Source organism: Martes martes (genome assembly GCF_963455335.1).
Source record: "Martes martes genome assembly, chromosome: X".
In the NCBI taxonomy this organism is placed as follows: domain Eukaryota; kingdom Metazoa; phylum Chordata; class Mammalia; order Carnivora; family Mustelidae; genus Martes; species Martes martes.
The window spans coordinates 83,741,338-83,753,944 of record NC_137897.1 but is presented as its reverse complement, the minus strand read 5'-3'; the positions used below and the strand labels follow the sequence as shown (position 1 = coordinate 83,753,944).

Sequence of the window (12,607 nt, the reverse complement as noted above, 5' to 3'; positions counted from 1 at the left end):
ACTCAGAACATTGACAAACTGGCCAGAAATCTTATAAATCACTCTGAGAAAGGACAGTTCTATTTACAAAGCAAAAGCTTGACATGACTTGAATAGACTTAAGAAACAAATATCTACATTTCTTCAAATGTCATCCTTTGGTAGAATTTTATTTAGATAACATTGATATGTAACATTAATTTCAGGTGTACAACACAATTTGATATTTGTATATACTGTAAAATGATCACTACAATAAATCTAGTTAACATCCATCATCATATATAGTTACAAAATTTTTGGTTCTTGTGATAAAAACTTTCAGGATTTACTCTCTTAGCAACTTTCAATATACGATAGAGTATTAACTAGAGTCACCATGCCATACATTACATCCTGATCACTTTAGTTTATAGCTAAGTCTATACTTTTTAAACCTCTTCACCCATTTTACCCACCTTCCAATATTCCACCCCCATCTCTGGCAACCACAACTTTGTTCTCTGTATCTATTAGCTCATTCTTTAAATGTTTTTGTCTATTTATTTACTTTTAGATTCCACATATAAATTAGATCATATGGTACCGGTCTTTCTCTAACTTATTTCACTTAGCATAATGCCCTCAAGGTCCATCCATGTTGTCACAAATGGCAAGATTTCATTCTTTTATATGGCTCAGTAATATCCCACTGTATATATATCCCACATTTTCTTTATCTATTTATATACCAATGAACACTTAGGTTGCTTCCACATCTTGACTATTGTAAATAATGCTACAATATATATGGGGACGGGTATATCTTTTCAAGTTAGTGTTTTCATTTTCTTTAGATAAATATCCAGAAGTGGAATTGATAGATCATATAATAGTTCTATTTTTAAAAAATTTTACTTAATTTTATTTTTTTCAGTGTTCCAAAATTCATTGTTTATGCACTACACCCAGTGCTCCATGCAATATGTGCCCTCCATAATACCCACCACCAGGTTCACCCAATCCTCCACCCTCCTCCCCTCCAAAACCCTCAGTTTGTTTCTCAGAGTCCACAGTCTCTCATGGTTAGTCTCCCCCTCCAATTTCCCTCAACACACTTTTCCTTTCCTTCTCATAATGTCCTCCATGTTATTCCTTATGCTCCACATGTAACTGAAACCATATGATAATTGACTCTCTCTGCTTGACTTATTTCACTCAGCATAATGTCCTCCAGTCCCATCCATGTTGATACAAAAGTTGGGTATTCATCCTTTCTAACAGAGGCATAATACTCCATTGTATATATGGACCATATCTTCTTTATCCATTCATCCAAGGAATCTAGAAAGACCTTGAGGTACTTGATTGTAAGACTGATGAATCATAAGTTTAGACAAGAGCTTTTGAGAGCAGCTAGGGGTAAGAGATTCCTTATGTACAGAGGAAGGTCCATCAGAATAATGTCAGACCTGTCCACAGAAACCTGGCAAGCCAGAAAGGGCTGGCAAGACATATTCAGGGCACTAAATGAAAAGAACATGCAGCCAAGAATACTTTATACAGCAAGACTGACATTCAAAATGCATGGAGAGATAAAGAGCTTCCAAGACTGGCAAGGCTTAAAAGAGTATGTGACCACCAAGACAGCACTACAGGAAATATTAAGGGGGATTCTATAAAAGAAGAAAGAATCCGAGAGTGTCATAGAACAGAAATTTACAGAGACAATCTATAGAAACAAGGACTTCACAGGCAACATGCCAATAAAAACATATATTTCAATAATCACTCTCAATGTTAACGGCCAAAATGCTCCCATAAAATGGCACAGAGTTGCAGACTGGATAAAACAACAGAACCGGTCCATCTGTTGTCTACAAGAGACCCATTTTGAACCTAAGGATACATCGAGACTGAAAGTGAAGGGATGGAGAAGCATCTTTCATGTCACTGGGCCTCAAAAGAAAGCTGGGGTAGCAATTCTCATATCAGATAAATTAGATTTTAAACTAAAGACTGTAGTCAGAGATACAGAAGGACACTACATCATTCTTAAATGGTCTATGCACCAAGAAGGTCCAACAAATGTAAATATTTATGCCCCCAATACGGGAGCAGCCAACTACATAAGACAACTGTTAATCAAGATAAAGAGTCATATTGATGTGAATACATTAACAGTAGGGGATCTTAACACGCCACTGTAAGTAATAGACAGTTCATTCAAGCAGAAAATCAATACGGAAATAAGAGCATTGATTGACACAATGTTGTATAAGTTCTTTGCATATTTTGGATATCAAGCCCTTATTGGCATATGATTTGCAAATATTTTCTTACATTCAGTAGGTTGCCTTTTCACTTGGTAAATTCTCTGGCTGTGCAGATTAGTTTGGTGTAGTCTCTCTTGATTATTATGCTTTTTATCGCCTTTGTTTCTGGAGACACATCCAGAAAAACATTGCCAAGATCAATGTCAAGGAGATTACTGCCTGTTTTCTTCTAGGAGTTTTATGGTTTCAGGACTTACATTTAAATCTTTAATCCATTTTGAGTTAAATTTTGTGTATAGTATAAGACAGTAGTCTAGTTTCATTCTTTTGCCTATGGCTGTAACTTTTCCCAACACCATTTATTAAAGCAACTGTGCTTTCCCCATTGTATATTCTTGCTTTGTCATAAATAAATTGACTATATTTGTGTGGGTTTATTTCTGGGCTCTCTATTCTATTGCATCAATCTGCATGTTTGTTTTAATGCCAATACCATATTATTTTGATTACTATGGATAGCTATGTAATACAGTTTGAAATACTGCATGTTTGTTTTAATGCCAATACCATATTATTTTGATTACTATGGATAGCTATGTAATACAGTTTGAAATACTGTATTACCTCCAGCTTTGTTCTTCTTTTATTTATTTATTTATTTTATTTTTAAAGGTTTTATTTATTTATTTGACAGACAGATCACAAGTAGGCAGAGAGGCAGGCAGAGAGAGAGAGAAGGGAGGACGCAGGCTCTCTGCTGAGCAGAGAGCCCGATGCGGGGCTCGATCTCAGGACCCTGGGATCATGACCTGAGCCGAAGGCAGAGGCTTTAACCCACTGAGCCACCCAGGCACCCCTGTTCTTCTTTCTCAAGCTTGTTTTGGCTATTCAGAATCTTTTGTGATTCCATAAAATTTTAGGGTTGTTTGGTTTATTTCTTTGAAAGGTAGGTACCATTAGGATTTTGATGAGGATTGCAGTGAATTAGTATATTGCTTTGAGTAATATGGACATTTTAACAATATTAATTCTTCCAATCCATGAGTATCTTCACACTTATTTGTCTCTTCAATCTCTTTCGTCAGTGTCATAGTTTTCAGAGTATAGGTCTTCCATCTCCTCAGTTAAATTTATTCCTAAGTATTTTATTCATTTTGATCCAATTGTAAATGGGAGTGTTTCTTTAATTTCTCTGATAGTTGGTATTATATAGTATACAGAATATATAGAAATGCAGCAGATTTCTGAATGTTGATTATGTACCCAGTGATTTTCCTGAATTTATTTATTAGCTCTAACAGTTTTTGGTGGAGTCTTCAGGGTTTTTTTTATAAATATAAGTATAAAGTATAAATATACATACACACACATATACATATATTTGTCTGCAGATAGTGATAGTTTTTACTCTTTCCTTTGCAATTTGGATGTCTTTCACCTCTTTTTCTTGCCTAATTGCTCTGGCTAGGATTTCCAATGCTATGTTGAATAAAAGTTGTGAAAACTGGCATCCTTGTTTTGTTTCTAATCTTAGAGGAAGAACTTTGAGTATGATGTTAGCTGTGGGCTTCTCATATACGACCTTTATAATGTTGCAATATACTCCCTCTATACTTACTTTGTAGAGAGTTTTCATCATAAATGGATGTTGAATTATGTCAAACACCTTTTCTGCATCTATTGAAATGATCATAAGGTTTTTATCCTTTATTTTATTAATGTGATGTATCATACTGATTGATTTGTAGATGTAGACCATTCGTGCATCTCTGGAATAAATTTCATTTAATGTGGCATATGATACTTTAAGTTGTTACATTGTTTAATTTGGTTTCCTAATATTTTGTTGAGGATTTTGGCATCTATGTTCATTAGGGATACTGGACTATAATTTTCTTTTTTTTTTTACTGTGGTGTCCTTGACATTTTGGTATCAGTGTAATGTTGGCCTTATAAAATGAGTTCAAAAGTGTTCTCTCATCTTTAGTGTTTTGGAAAAGTTTGAGAAGTATACATATTAAATCTTTAAATGTTTGGTAGAATTCACCAGTGAAGTCGTCTAGTTCTAGACTTTTGTTCCTTGGGAGGTTTTCTGGATTACTGATTCAATCTGGATTGCTGTACTAGTAATCAGTCTATTCAGATTTTGTATTCCTTCATGATTCAATCTTGGAAGATTGTATGTTTCTAGGAATCTATTCATTGCTTCTCGGCTCTCCAATTTGTTGGCATATAATTATTTATAATAGTATTTTTGATCTTTTATATTTCTGTGGTGTCAGCTGTAAATCCTTCCTTCATTTCTGATTTAATTTTTTATTTGAGACCTCTCTTGGTGAGTCTAGTTAAAGGTTTGTCTATTTTGCTTATCTTTTCAAAGAACCAGCTCTTAGTTTCACTGATCTTTTCTATTTTAAGTTGATAGCAACTTAAGTCTGAACACATTTGAAAACTACATTTTTATTCCCCCCTCATTTTATGTTTTTGATGTCACATATTACATCTTCTCATTTTGTGCATCCCTTAGCTGATTATTGTACTTAGAGTTACTTTTACTTCTTTTGTCTCTTAATTTTCATACAAGATTAATAAGTGAATAATCTATTACTTTTACTATGTATTTACTTTTACCTTTGAGATTTATATATTCATATATTTTCTTGTCACTAATGCACTTTTCTTTTCAACTTAAAGAAGTCCCTTTTTAATATTTCCTGTAAGGCCAGTTTAATGGTGATGAGCTTTTTTAGCTTTTGATTGTTTGGAAAAATCTTTATTTCTCTGTCAATTCTGAATGACAACTATGCTGGGGAGAGTATTCTTGCTTAGAAGTTTCTTCCTTTTAGGATTTTGAATATACTGTCCTATTCCTGTTTGGCCTACAAAATTTCTGCTGAAAAATCTGCTTATAGTCTTATTGGGGTTCCCTTGTACCTAACAAGGGGTTTTCCTCTTGCTGCTTTTGAGATTCTCTCTTTAACTTTTGACAGTTTACTTATAATGTGTCTTACTGTTGATCTTTTTGGGTTCATCTTACTCAGGTCTCTATGGTCTTTCTTGAGCTGAATGTTTCCTTCCTCAGATTAGGGAGGTTTTCAGCCATTATTTAAATAAATTTCCTTCTCCTTTATCTCTCTCTTCTCTTCCTGGGACCCCTTATAATGCAAATGTTTTTGAGATTTACGTTGTCTCACAGGTCCCTTAAGCTATCTTAACTTTTTAAGTTTTTTTTTTTTTTCTTTTTGATGTTCTATTTGGGTTTCATACTTGTCTTCTAGAGCACTTTCTTCTGCTTCATATAGTCTCTTTTTCAACACTCTCATGTACTTTTCAATTCAGTTATTGTATTCTTCAGCAAAACAGCTATTTCCCTCAGTCTTGAAGGAGTAGCTTTGTGTAAAAGATACAACTTATCCATCAACTTTAGACCTAAGTTCCTTGTTGTCTCTCAAACCTCTGTAATTATCTAAGCAGCCTAATTCATTCTTGATATGTCCCAGTTGTTGAGGGTGTGCCAAGATCTGCCAGTGTTCTAAAGGGGGGAATCACAGTTAGCACCTAGTTTCAGGCTGATTGGAAGCTAGATCCTTAGATAGCAATTTAAAGTATGCAATATATATGGTCCTGTGGTACTACAATAATAAATCTTGCTGGCCTGCAAAGTAGATGGATCTGGAGGTGTTGGAAAAGTCAGGGCTTCAGACAAATGTATCAAATTCTTTCTGGGAGGTACCAGCAAGCCGTAGCAAGGCTGAGGAAGGATGCAAAGATGGCATCCTCCACCCTACATTCCCTGTAGCCTCTGGATGTATGCCAAACTTTAAGTCTGCCCCTCAGGCTGAAGCTCCAGACAAGTAAATAGGCCTTTTTCAGAAACAGACTGGGGATTTGTTTCAGTACACTGTGTAGTGCTCTGGGGAGGGGGGTGGGCAGGTGGTAGCATGCCAATAATTGTCTCTCTAATTGTTTTAGTCCTATGGGATTCAGGAACGCAAGCTCCTGGCCACCAGAGCCAGATGATTAAGGAGTGACTCCAGTATGGACTGCATGCACCTGCTGGCTTTTGTGGGGGGCACTGAATAGCATAGAATTGGTATGTGGCTCTTTTGCAGGGCCACAGGAGAATCCAGGGCTGGTGCTTGCCCACCATCTTTAGTGGGGCAATGGGAGAGTGCAGGGCTGGCTACACTTGCCAGTACTATCAAGGTAAAGGGAGAGTACAAAAATGGTGCCTGCCAGCACTTACAACCACAAAGAGAGTTCCAACATACTCCTGCCTCTCTGGCAGATGCTTTAATATTAGCAAATGAATCTCCTTCATATATAGTACAGGCAGTTTTCACACTGCTGCTTTTGTACTGGTTCCTGAGGTGGGTAAGTCTGCATGCAAGCCCTTTAAGAAATGCATCTCAGTTCCCCCACAGCCCTTTGGATATAAGCCCTTTTGGCTTTCAAAGCCAGATGTTTTAGAGAATGGTCTCTCTGTTACAGGTCCCAGGGGTTAGGGTGCTTGATGTGGGGCATGAATCCCTAACTCCTCAGGGAGGCAGTCCAGATTTGTAAGATCCCTTCTGATTGTGGATCACCTTAGTGGGGGTGGGGTTTGGATGAGACCATATCTCTGCCTCTGTTACCCGTTGATGTTGTACTTTTATTATTTGTTGTGAAGGAAGCTGTTCAGTTAGTTTTCAGGTCTTTTTCAGAGAGAATTAATTTTTCCCTATGTAGCTACAGATTTGCTGTGTCCATGGGAGAGGTATATTCAGTACCTTCTTAGGCCACCCTCTTGTACTGCCCTACCAGTATCCTTGTTTTTAACAACTCACTAACTATAGAATTTTTTCTTATGCTTGACATCCTCCAATCATACTATTATGTCTCCTGAAACTTTAATTCTACTCTCTTTATAATATAGGCAGACTCACTTTGCACAATAGTATGGAACTATTAAAATGAAGATGCAAGCTAAAACCATGTTAAAAATATCTTAACAGGGGCACCTGGGTGGCTCAGTGGGTTAAAGCCCCTGCCTTCGGCTCAGGTCATGATCTCAGGGTCCTGGGATCGAGCCCCGCATCGGGCTCTCTGATCCGCAGGGAGCCTGCTTCCTCCTCTCTCTCTGCCTGCCTCTCTGCCTAGTTGTGATTTCTCTCTGTCAAATAAATAATATAAAAAAAATCTTAATAATGAGAAAAATGAGATTGTTCCATGACCTTTAAAAGTTTTTCCCACAACTTTAAAATCTCCCTTCACGTAAGTTATACATGTATAGAGGAAAGTCATATATTGCTGAGTTTGTTTTCACTAACTTCCTTGTCTGCATCTCTAAAGTCTCTCAATGGTGGCAGTGTCAACATTCCTATGGTTGGCTATTTTTCTGTAACCCTATTTACATTAGCTTTAAATGTCACTTCCAGTGTTATCACTTCCCACTTTTGCTGCACTTTCATCTTTGTTGGTTACTTTACTCTTTTGAGTATCCATATTTTTAAAATTCCACATTGGTTTATCAATGAGAGACAAAGAGGCAACAAAACTACATGCTTTGTTATTACGGCATTAAGCGAATAACATTTTCACAATGACTAATCACTGACAGAATTTGAAAGAAATGAAATAACCGTTCACTGAACACAATACACAAGTTATGTATATAGTGATTTATGGATTGAAGAGCTAACAGACCATGGTAACATAAGTTTGAACTATGTTGTTGTGGACTGATGTTATTTAACTATATTGTGTTAGCAAATTTGTGCATATCAGAACTATGCAAAGTAAGAACCACGCTATAAAATCTTATTTTTCTCAATGTGTCACCATTATATGATAAAACGATACCATCTGAAAGAAACAACAGACTATTTCAAATACAGGATTTCTTTGTTTTATCAACTCTGCAAGTATCTAAGTTTAGTGTGGAATTTGCTTACTGAAATATACTTGAAGGGTGCATAGAGAAAGAAACCAAGTTAACCTCTTGCTTAAAGAGTTGAATATACTGTGGATATTTGCCAATTGAAACATTTTTTTTCTGCTGACATTTATTATAAATTCAGATATGAATTATGGAATTTAGTTCCATTATATAAATGTTAACATTCGCTCAGCCCAGAAAAAAATATTTATGAAAAATTTAGAAAAAAATTTAAATGGAATTTCAAAGCAATGAGTAAAGAATGGAGTCTGTAACAGATGGGATTGGGTTATCTGGATATTTATTTGAAAACATGAAGTTACTTCCTCACCTCACACAACATAGAGAAAGAAGCTCGTGGATTAAAGATGTGAATATAAAGAACAAAATCATACAAGTACTGGAAGAAAAGACATAGGTATATTTTTATAATATTATTTAAAAAACAGAAGTTTGTATAACAATCAGAAAATTATGCTCCTGATCTTTCCCACCAACTCTGCTTCCCCAAACCTCTCCTATCTCAGTATGTAGCAACTCCATTCTCATACTTGTTCAGGATAAAAACTTAGAGTCATCCTTATCTTTCCTCTCAGAGTCCATGATATCTCTCCTCTAATATTCCATAAAGTAAATCTTTCTGTCTTGACCTGGAAAATAATATTCAGATTCTGAATGTTTCCTATCATTTCCACTGCTACCACCCCGTTTCACGCTATCAAGATCTCTGGTCTGTATTATTTAAATAGTGTCATAAGCAGTCTCACTGTTTTCATCCTTATTCCTCTATGATCTAGTTCCAAAATAGGAGCTATGATATATTCCCAAATTCAAGTATAATCATGTTACTCCTTCCAGTCACTCCCCATTTCACTCAGGAGTATAATCCCTTTCTATGATCTATATGGCTCTAGATAATCTATCTCCCATTACTAACCTGATCTCATCTCTTACTTTGTTTCACCTAATTCTGCTTAATCCACACTAGCCACCTTTATGTTCTTCAGACATGTCAGGTATGCTCTCCCACCTCAGGGTGCTTAAATGACTCATTTCCTCACTGCATGTCACTAGATCAACTGTGTTCAGAGCAGCTTTCTCTTAACTCTATTTCAAAATATAACAATTCTCACAAGTCCTATCCCCAAGCCTCACTTAACTTTTGCCATACCTTCTAACACACTATAAACATATTTATTTTATTGACTAGATGAAAGCTCTGCACAGGCAGTAAGTTTGTTTCATTCATTTTCTATTTCTAGCACCTAAAACAGTACCTAGCACCTCACCTCACACACTTATTAGGTACATTTTGAATGAATGAATAAACAATATTTGCCCATGTAAAAATTCTGTACGCTACATGATAAGTGCACAGTAAACAGGGTTATAAGACAAACAAATGACTGACTGGGAGAAAACAACAGATATAATAGACAATTTTATTGTACTTTATGAAGTATTTCTATAAATCGATAGGAAAAACACTGGGTGTGGTGCATAAACAATGAATCTTGGAACACTAAAAAAATAAAATAAAATTGAGAAAGGAAAAAAGAAAAAACTTTAAAAAAATTTCTAAAAAAAATTAAAAAAATTTTTAAAAAATTTTAAAAAATGACCAAAATGTAAGGTCTGATCCTAAAAAGTTTTAACTGAGTAAACTTAGGAAAATTATGCAAACTCTCTTAAAAAAATTGGAAATACACAACCAAATCCCTTCCTAAAAATGAGGCAAGAGTATGAACAGACAATTTGTAGAGGAGATATAACCATAAGAACTCTCATTCATGATTAGGAAAATTACATTTAAACAATGATACTCTACTTTTCACCCATTAGACTGACAAAATTTGAATGGTTAATAATATCCAATATTTGTAAAATGAGGACAAAATAGAAAATTTCTTATACTGATCAAGATATTATGAAGCAGCAGAGATATTTAAGAGAAAGATTAGTAATTATCAATATTAAAAAGGTATATATATGAGAGGTTCCAGAAACTCTACTTAGAATTTATTCTATGGCAATATTAATATTAATATTAATAATCTTAAGATATGTATGTAAGATATGTATATTACATGTGTATGTAAGATATGGGTAAGAATCTTCAGAGCAACATATGTTTGTAATCATGAAAATACAGAAACAACTCAGTGTTCATAATAGGTTAAACTATTTATGGTCAATCCATACACAAAATACTATATAATTATGAAAATGAATGAGGCATTACTTAATGGTCTGATAAAGAAAGTTTGCTAAGACTTCCTAAGTTATGATAGCTGGGTCCAGACCAGATATGTAGTATGATTTTATATGTGTAAATAAAAATACAAGATACCTACATTTGGTAGATGCAGCATCATTTTGTGAATTAGTAACTGAGGGAAAATGCTTCCATAGTTGTAAGATGCTTTCCATTCTAAGATGCACCTCAATATCAGAGATTTTGCATATAAAAAAACCTGAGTCTTAAAACTGATGAAATACCTAAAATATATTCATGTTTATATACACATAAAATATCTTCTGTGGACAACTACTAAAAGTGGTTAGGGAAGAACTATGAATTTAAGGTATGTAAATGTGTGGAGAGAAGACTTCTCATTTTACGTTGTTTCATACTGGTTGATTTTTAAAACCAAGTTTATTGGTTACTATTAATATAAAAACTTCAAAAGACAAAAACCTAAATGAACTTACCTTTTGATCTGGATATTTCACTTTTAGGAATCTATACAGAATAAATAATTATACATGTGTCCACAGATATGTCTAAGAATATTCATTATGGTATTAATTACAACAGAATATCATGCAACTATTAAAAATAATGTAGTATTGTGATGAGCACTGGGTGTTATACCCAACTAATGAACTGCTGAACACTACATCAAAAACTAACGATGTACTATATGCTGGCTAACTGAACATAATAAAAAAAAATACAGTGACAAAGAAAATTGTCTAAGACATAGTAAAAAAGAAAGATAAAAAAATATAAGCGATAAAGCAAATACAGAATAGTGTGTATTCTATGACTCTATGCATAAATAATACATGTAGAAAACCCAAAATTTTGTATATATACATAAAAATATGTATGGCAAGGGATTCAAATCTACACACTATTATCAGTGGATCTCTACAGGTAAGGGAATAGAATAAAGAAGATATGTTATTAAAGGAATTTTCACTTTTACCCTTGATATGTCTGTATTATTTTTTAATGTAGTCACGTACTACTGGTAAAATTTAAAAAGAAGAGAAAATATTCAGCATCATTTCAATAGACTTTACACTGTTAATCTGCAGTTAATATGCAGAAATTTCTCTTGATTATCTCTTACTATAAGTTGATTGACTATGCAATCAAATTAAAATTTTTTGTATACTATTAAAAAGAAATTATCTTTAAAACATTCAAATTTTGGGGTGCCTTAGTCGCTTAGTGGGTTAAAGCCTCTGCTTTCATCGCAGGTCATGGTCCCAGGGTCCTGGGATTGAGCCCCACATTGGGCTCTCTGCTTGGCAGGGAGCCTGCTTCCTCCTCTCACTCTGCCTGCCTCTCTGCCTACTTGTGATATTTGTCTGTCAAATAAATAAATAAAATCTTCAAAAAAAAACATTCAAATTTCATGAGTTAAATCATTGAGCAACAACAAAAAAGAGAGACAAAGCAAGAAACAGACTCTTAACTATAGAGAACAACCTGATGGTTACCAGAGGAAAGGTGGGTGGAGGGATGGGTTAAATAGGTGATGGGGATCAAGGAGGGCACTTGCTGTGATGAGCAGCAGGTGGTATATGGAAGTACTGAATCACTAAATTGTACACCTGAAACTAATATAACATTGTGTGTTAATTATACTGGAATTAACATTAAAATTTTTTTTTAAATTAAAAAAATAAAAAGGACATCTTAAAAGGAAAAAAAAACATTATTCAGTACATTCTTATCTCAGTAAGAATTTTCATTAATTCCATGGAAGGTTAGTAACACCATGCTTTTCTTAATATTTCCTAGCTTTGTGGTCTGCCTGAATGATTAAACAGTATTGTGAGACAAATGATTAACCAGGAGAAAATATCTGCAATATATATAAAAGACAATGGATGAATCTTCGCTGAAGAATACTTCCACAAATCAGTAGGAATTAGTATCTTTTTACATGGAATTAAGGAGCTATCAAATATTCATTGAGTCTAATGATTCTAAGATATATTCTAAATTTGATTGAGAAACACTACCAAAGTGTTCACGCTGACTAGGTGCATGGAGGGACATGTAAAACTGTTTTAAGTGCACTACCTCTCATATGCCATTAGGAATACTACTGCATTTCATTAATTGCTTGAGTTACTTTGTGTATAAGTCTCTTCATATTAGTTAATAATAATATTAGGATATAGATCAACATTCCCCCACTAAGATGGGAAAAGAAAA

At 34.5% G+C, this 12,607-nt stretch overlaps 1 protein-coding gene across 2 annotated transcripts in view; it reads right to left on the bottom strand.

Moving 5' to 3' along the window:
- The window catches only part of COL4A5 (collagen type IV alpha 5 chain), a gene marked incomplete at its 5' end in the record, with an annotated part of 234,983 nt that overhangs the window by 34,982 nt on the left and 187,394 nt on the right, over positions 1–12,607 (bottom strand). The window lies entirely within an intron of this gene.